Genomic DNA, 8023 nt, shown 5'->3' on the forward strand with positions numbered 1-8023 from the left:
GGTCTGCCAGATCGTAAAGGTTAGACCCTGGTATTCCAGAGGACTGCGTCAGATGAGGAGTTCTATTAGAAAGCTTTGCATCTGGAGTTTTCTAATGGTGCCTTCAGGCAAAAAAAATTAAAATTAAACCACCAAGCAAGCACCCCTCCCCACCCCATTTCCAGCTTTCCCCACAGCGAAATTTCTGACTTGGTTAAACAGAATTCATTAATAAGCAAGGGGGAAAATCACTCCAGGCAGTTTACTCTTGGAAATGTAAACTGTTAAAACATTTTGTGGTACAAGCATTCTGAAAAGAATGCCGTTTCTCTGGTGTTTTGTAATTTCACAGGATCAAAGATTTTCTGATAGCATACTGCAAACGTTAAGATGGTCAGATCTGAGACCACAGACCCTTTGGAATGAGAGAGGCATACTGGACGTTTACACTCCTGAGCTATCACTTTCTTAACTCCCTCTGTCCTCAGTTACTTGATTTTCTCTTTTAAAATATGGTTCATTCCCAGGGGTGTGTATGAACAATCCTTGGTCCCTCTGCATGTACGGCATGTATGAAATTGTTGTCCAGCTCTGTGTGTTTGTGTGTCTGTCTATCTCTGTGTGTGTGTGCTTCTCTCTCTCTCTCTCTCTCTCACACCCTATTCATTGGAGTGGGGGTGGGGTTGTAACCTAGAAAGAAAGAAGTGGCTCCAAGGCCCCTTTGAGGTCCTGGCTGGCTGGGCTCGCCTGAAGGCAGGACTCTGGGAGGAGGGGATGAGGAGGCTTCTTCGCAGGGGGTTCCCAACCTGTCTTTGTCTAAAGACTGGGCGCTGGGCCAGCCCTAGCCCTGTGGATTGCCGCTCTTGGCCTCCAGCCCAGTGATGGATCTGACTGTCATTTCACTACCCCCATTGAGGCAGGGGACCAACTGAGGAGAGGGATGAAGAGGAGAAAGCAGAGCCTAGTCTGGGGAAAGAGGTGGGCGTGGCGACGCTGAAGGTTCCAGTCTGGTTTTGCAGGACTCAGCTGGGAGGTGGGGACCTCCTCCCACCCTGATACCCTCTTGTCAGCCCCCCTCCTCTGTTCAGCTCCACTATGAATAACCAGGGACAATAATGGCTCCATCAGAAGGAGTCTTGCAGTCAGGAAACCAGAAGAGAGATGGGCAGTCTTTTGCTCCATCACATCAAACAGTGAGCCTCATTGGTGAGGGCCAGCCTTATTTTTTAAAAAAAACTCTGCAAAGGGTAGGCCATAATCCTCCTCAAGAATGAATTCCAGACTTTATAATGTCCCTCACAAGCAGGAAATTCTTCTTTATACCCATCTTAAATCACTCAGACAACTCATACAGCGCCTATGTACTTAAAATCTTATGCCATAAAAACCACTAAACCAAAACCCATGGCCCTCCAGTGGATTCTGATAGCAACCCTACAGACAGGGAAATCAGGCCCGAAGACATTGAGCAGGTGACTCCGTGACCAATTCTGTGGACGTAACGGACAATCAGGGACAATAACTATAACTGTTGCTAGACTGTCCCATGTTGAGTTTTGTCCCCTCCAAAATTTTTCTGTGTGGCTCTGGTTTCTGAATGTATTTCTCTGAATTAAATGACAGTACCTTGGGGATGTAAAGAATCTGAGAGCTCATCTAGTTCAATTTCCTTTGCCTTTCTGACGTGGAAATAGACACACAGAGAAGTTAAATGACAAGTTTAGCACAAGTCACACAAGTAGAAAGGGTGAAGAAACAACTGGAATCAGACAAACCAACCCCACTAGACCACTACTCTCTCTTCCCCCCTTTGCTGCCTTCACACTTCAATCTATTTGAAAACATTATCTTCTATGGGGCACCCATGGGACCTGCGTGGTTCAGTGGCTTGAGATCGGCTGCTAACTTAAAGGTTGATAGCTCAGACACCCCCAGCAGCTCTGAGGAAGAAAAGTGTGCAGACCTGCTTCTGTAAAGTCTATAGTCAAAGAAAACCCACGGAGCTCAGTTCTGCTGTAACACATGGGGTCCCCATGACTTGGATGCCAACTCCATGGCAGCTAACAACAACAAAAACATGAACATCCAGGCACCCAGCTCAGCTCATACAATGTGTATCTCCCACTAGACTAAATCACATGGAATCATGATCCATGTTTATCTTGTTCTCCACTGAATCCTTGAGATTCAGAACAACGACTGAATTTTAGCAGACCCCCAACAAGTATTTATGCATGATTAACAAACTAGTGTTAATTGAATGACATAACCCAGTCATAAAAATAGCCAGATTGCAGAGGAATTAGAAATGTCAAGACACCATGTTTTGACGTCACTGCTTTTTCTCTTTATAGTGAATCATTGGCTTGTGGAAGAAATCTCTAGGAAGACAATGAATGGGCAGGATAAAGCTTGATCTTTGCTCAAAAACCTTTTCAAATCTAACAGACGAAAACATTTCAGTCTATCCTCAATGACAGACTTTCATTATCTACAGGAGAGCCCACAAAGACTGGAAAGCACAGCTTTCCTGGTAAACACCTCTCCCCGGCTGAACCAGTATTCAGAGTCCCCAAGCAGGCCTTTCTTTAGGCATACGGTCTCTCAGACTTCTCCAAGCTGGGATTTCCCAAGAATAACACAAAGGGAAGTCTTCAGCGCAGTTCACCAAACGTAGGCACGCATCGTTTAACGTCCATCCCAGCAACGTCCAACTACGTATCCATCAGTGATCCTCTAGGTGTTTGCTTTATTTGTTTTTGTTGTTGTTTTAAAGAAAGCAGCTCTCCTTTTGTTTATAATTTCCTCCTAATCATTTTAAAGACCCAAGCTCCGAAAGTGAATGAACATGGTGCTCCAGGCACACCTCAATCCCCTAGGCCTCTTTCTTCCTTCAAGTCCCCTTCCCAGTTTAGGGCAGGGCCTGCTGAGCTCCTCCAGTCCAGCCGTGGGTGCTGACAGTGCTGGCAGACGAAGGCATTCATGGGTACCCAGTGGCTGCACGTGACCAGGAAGTGGCTGCACCAACAGGGCAGATGGCCAGGGCCTCCATTGGCAGAGGCACGTCCAGCATTGCACATGGCTCTCCCAGTGACCTCTCCAAGCCCATGTCCTCATACACAAAGTCCTCATCTGACTGCCAGAAGTCAGCTTCCTGTATCCAGTAGATACAGGCCTCGGGTTTTGTCTGATGGGTACTCATAAAATTTTAATGTAATAAACTTTATAGGGATTTAACTGCCTATATATAACATGGTAAGGAGCTCTGATAGCGTAGTGGTTACGAATCGAGCTGCGAGCCGCAAGGTCAGCAGTTCGAAACTACCAGCTGTTCTGAGGGAGACAGATGAGGCTTTCTGCTCCCATAAAGATTTACAGCCTCAGAAACCCTGTATAGGGTTGCTATGAGTCGGAACTGACTCCACGGCACATAACAACAACAACATATAACATGGTGTTCACACAAAGCCCATAGCACAGAAGAATCCTGGACGTTAAGTAATGTATACCCTGTATTTCCAACTCGCCTTCCAGACATATGGCAGGATTGCGCCTCCAGTTTTGTAGCTGGGTGGAATCATGTGACCAGCTCTAGCCAATGAGTTGGAAGAAGAGGTGTTAGTTGTTGATTCCCCTCCTGAGCTCATTTGCACAGCAGCTGAAGCGGCTTCTGAGAGTAGCTTCTCCCTTAGTCTGATCCCTGAGGAAAGAGACTCCAAGCAGGGTCCACAGTGGACCTGGAGGTGGTTGAGGGGAAAACCTTCGTGGTTCTGAGCCATTAACTTTGGGGGTTATGAAATTGCATAGCAATATGTGAGCTAATTATGGTATGGCACAGTGGTTAGGCGCTTCACTGTTAACCAGAAGACTGGTCCGTACAGCCCACTGCCGAGAAAGACGTAGTGGCCTGCTTCTATAAAGAAAGTTGTAAAGTGTTGTTCTGTCAGTTTCAATTCATAGGAATCAAGGAACGGGTGGTGGATTTGAACCTCTGACCTTGCAGTGAGCAGTTCAGTGCTTATCCTACAGTATAGCATACCAGGACTCCTTAAAGATTGTTGTTGCTATTAAGTGCTATCAAGTCAGTACCTACTCATAAAGACCCTGTACAGGGTTTCCAAGGAGCGGCTGGTGGGTTTGAACCCGGATTTTGTAATTAGAAGTCCAATGCTTACCGTACAGTACCATAAGATTACGGCCTTGTAAACCCAAGTGGAGCAGTTCTATTGTGTTTTATAGAGTGGCTTTGAGTCCGAATCAACTGGATGACAATAGGGTTTGTTTTGTTGGTTTTAATGGAGATCACATTTAATAGCAATGAATCCTGTGAAGACAAAGTTATTCCTTTTTAAAATCTCTTTCAGTCATTCCGTGATTCCTGGCCACCTTCCTTTTTAACAGAGAGCAGAACTCAGAGTAATGGTTCTGTTCTAATTCCGTTACTTGATTTTCCCATTTTCTTGTATATTTACCTCTGTTTATGGACTGTGTTTAAAAAATATATAGTCATGTGATAAAATTTCATTTAAAGAAAATATATTTAAAAATAATAATAAGATAGCTAACATTTCTACGATGCTTACATGTGAGGAGAGTATTCTAAACTTTAAGAATATAATCACCTATTTAATCTTCCTAACAGTCTTATGATGTGGGTACTCTTACTGTCTCCATTTAATAGATGAGAAAACTGAGGCACACAAACTGAACAGCTAACCCAAGTTCCCCCAGTTAGTAAATGACTGTCCAAATTAGAATCCAGACTGTCCAAATTAGAATCTGGCTATTACAACCTGCTTTTTGTGAGTTGATTTAATGAAAAAGATACTATTACTCTTATTGTTCAGAGAATGTGAACAATTTTGCCCTATAGCAAAAAATTACAAATATGGGGCAAATATGACTGAGCTTTGGGGAACTACTCCTTGCAAAGCCAGATCTTTGCCAATTGTCACAGAATGACCTCTTCCCAAACTTGTCCACCTGGATCTCTGGTAGGGACAGAGACTACTTTGCCTGGCTTTCAACACAGAACATATATGTTGCTTCAGTAACTGAGTCAGTATTCATCTGTGCAACCATTGAAGGAAGGTTGTGTTGTTGTTAAATGCCATCGAGTCGATTCCAACCCATAACGACCCTGTATAGAGTTTCCAAGGAGCAGCTGGTGAGCTTGAACCACCAACCTTGCAGTTCAAATGACTTTGCAGTCTGACGCATTAGCCCACAGTGCCACACCAGGACTCCTTGAAGGAAGGTTGTTGTTGTTGTTAAGTGCCGTCGAGTCGGTTCCGACCCATAGCGACCCTGTACAGGGTTTCTGAGGGTGTAAATCTTTACGGGAGTAGAAAGCCTCATCTTTCTCCCGCAGAGCGGCTGGTAGTTTTGAACTGCTGACCTTAAGGTTCGCAGCCCAATTCGTAACCACTACGCTACCAGAGCTCCTTTGAAGGAAGGTAGAAGGGGCTATAGATGACAGAGGAGTGGGAGAGAATGGCCATTTATGTCTTCGCTTTTATCTTGGGGGAAAGCCTCCTTCCAGAAGCACTAGAGGTACAGGCACTCACTGAACAGATGGATTCGGTTCTGGCCCCCTCAAACACAATGCCCCAGCTGCTACAACTTCTCTCTTGTAAGAGGGCTTAAAGGGAGATCCTGGATAACCATCTATTGATTACCTATCGATTTTCTTTTAAGGTTTTCATTTTTTAGAATATATTGTACAAACTTAATTTGGACAAGGAAATTTACAGTAAACATCTCCCCAAAATTTATTTAGCATGAAAACACTCCAAGTTTTTTGTGTGGTGGTTTGTTAATGTTATTGGAAAGTTTTGTGTGTTTTTTTTTTTCTTTTAGAGATGATTAGGCCTTAAGACTTGTATATTTTTGGATGAAACAATAGCCTTAGGGATAAATGGTTTTGAAAAGGAGGACTTTTATCTAATAGGAGACATATGAGTCTTTCTGATTCTTCCCTGACCTGGGGCCATCTTGTTTTGCCTTGTATTTTACAGTTGTACTGCCTAAGCATATGGAAATTAGACTAGTGGTGTAGGAAACACAAAAGAGGCCCAGATGCAAATGTCATACTATACACCATAATTGGTGGTGGTGGTTGGGAGTGGGAAAATCTATATCCGTAATTAGTTAAGAGTAGAAGGCATGAACCAACCCACTCCTTTCCTTAGTCTTGTTACCTTGATTACCATTTCCTGGATCTCTAATCCAGTGAATCCTGGCCTGATATCATTTCCCAGTCAGCCAAGAAGACAATATTGGTTTTATTTTCAGACACTTAAAAAAAAAAAAAAAAGTTCTTGTAAATAATTAGAGATAACTGAAATACTACTCCTCTTCCTCAATATTAAGAGATTATACATAGTTAGACAATAGATGGCAGTGTTTCCACAAATTTTAATATTCCAGTGGTTCTTAAAGGAAGCTGAGTGCTGAGCTCTTCTGTGGCTCGCCGTGATCGTATAGTGGTTAGTACTCTGCGTTGTGGCCGCAGCAACCTCGGTTCGAATCCGAGTCACGGCAGGAAAGGAGAAGGCTTTTAGAAGAGAACAACTTGGGTCTCAAGCTGTAGAGCGATTCAATCAGTATTTTGTGGCCATATTTACAATAATGAAAATCAATAAAACTGAAACCACTACAAATATTTTAAACTTTAGAGAGATGGTATATACACAGTGGCTTTATGAATGCACTAATCCTGTTGCAAGCGTGTTGTGTGTGGGTTTTTTTATTTGCATCGACGGATAATATGATAAAACTGGAGTGCAGTGGGCATGTAATTATTATTAATTACAACTACTTAAGCTCTGCTTTGAGCATCCTCGTCAAGTCGGCTTGCTTTTGAAGCTTGCCAGGGCTGTACAGTACTAACAACCCTGAATTACTTGGAAAGATGTCAGCAGTAGATGTGGAAATCCTGTTTAACCAGGCATGAATTGTTGTTAGGAGGTTGTTTTTCAGGATGACAGAGAGAAAATGAACTCTCCCTTATCAGTAATTGCAGGAAACATTTTGTTTCTATGATATGAACTGGCTGTAATTTAACTTTCCTGCATCATTGGATAATGTAAGGGGCCAGTTGTTGCTCAAAACGAAAATCTCTGAAGTGGGCATTTGGGTCCGATAAAGAGAATATTATAAGTAGACAATGGGGCTCAAGCAATAAATAATGTCCATATATGGTGAAACTTTTTTAATGACGTTTTCAAAAAGACTGGGGTTTGGATTATAAATGAATAAATGTTGAATTAATGTGTGTAACATGGCTTTAATGGGCCTTTCTCTAGGACTTAAAAACATGAACAATAAAGCCTGAAAATGTCAAATAGAAGTATGCTAAAATGAGGTTTTACTGCTCTAAAATTATAGCCCGCCATGTTTTAAATAAAAGATCACTAGAAATTCTTTTTAATACTTTTACACTTGTTTCATGGATGGCCTAGCAAAAACTCATGTTATTATTTATGTAATACTAAAAAAAAAAATCAAATAAAAATTTTGTACAGAGGGTAGGCACAAAACCTATTCAAATTCTTTCAGAGTCAGTGAATTCCTGGAAATAATAGTCTAGGGAAAATATGTAATAAATACCAGCCGCTTCTCCCCACTCTCCCCCACTCATAGTGACTTTCTATAGGGTTTCAGTTGCTATAAATATTTGATGGAGTGGACAGCCTCATTTTTCTCCTGCAGAACTACTGGTGGGTTTGAACTGGTGAACTTTCGATTAGCAGCCCATTGTTTAATCCACAACACTACCAGGGCTCCTTAGTCTCTGATTATGGGCCCCCAAAGATTGGCCCCAGATGATCATAAAGTCTCATTTTCAAGACCATTGTTCCCTCTAAGGTTTTTTTCTCATCTTCTTCAATCTCCTGTCCTTCCCCAAAGGATCTCATCTAGGTTCTGCTTCGAGTCCAAGAGGCCTTTCCATCAGCCTCATACCAACAGTGTTTCTAAGAAGACAGTGGACTTGCAGTTGTTCATTGGTTAAAAGGGGCTTACAGAATAAACCCACCCAAGA

The 8023-nt window shown here is 42.5% G+C and overlaps 1 non-coding gene across 1 annotated transcript; it reads left to right on the forward strand.

The window, feature by feature from the left end:
* The first annotated feature begins 6450 nt into the window (after positions 1–6450).
* Positions 6451–6522, forward strand: TRNAH-GUG. Its single transcript has one exon. It is a non-coding gene; the product is annotated as a tRNA-His (tRNA).
* The last annotated feature ends 1501 nt before the right edge of the window (positions 6523–8023 follow it).

The sequence above is a fragment of the Chrysochloris asiatica genome, unplaced genomic scaffold, assembly GCF_000296735.1.
Source record: "Chrysochloris asiatica unplaced genomic scaffold, ChrAsi1.0 scaffold00065, whole genome shotgun sequence".
Classification (NCBI taxonomy): Eukaryota; Metazoa; Chordata; class Mammalia; order Afrosoricida; family Chrysochloridae; genus Chrysochloris; species Chrysochloris asiatica.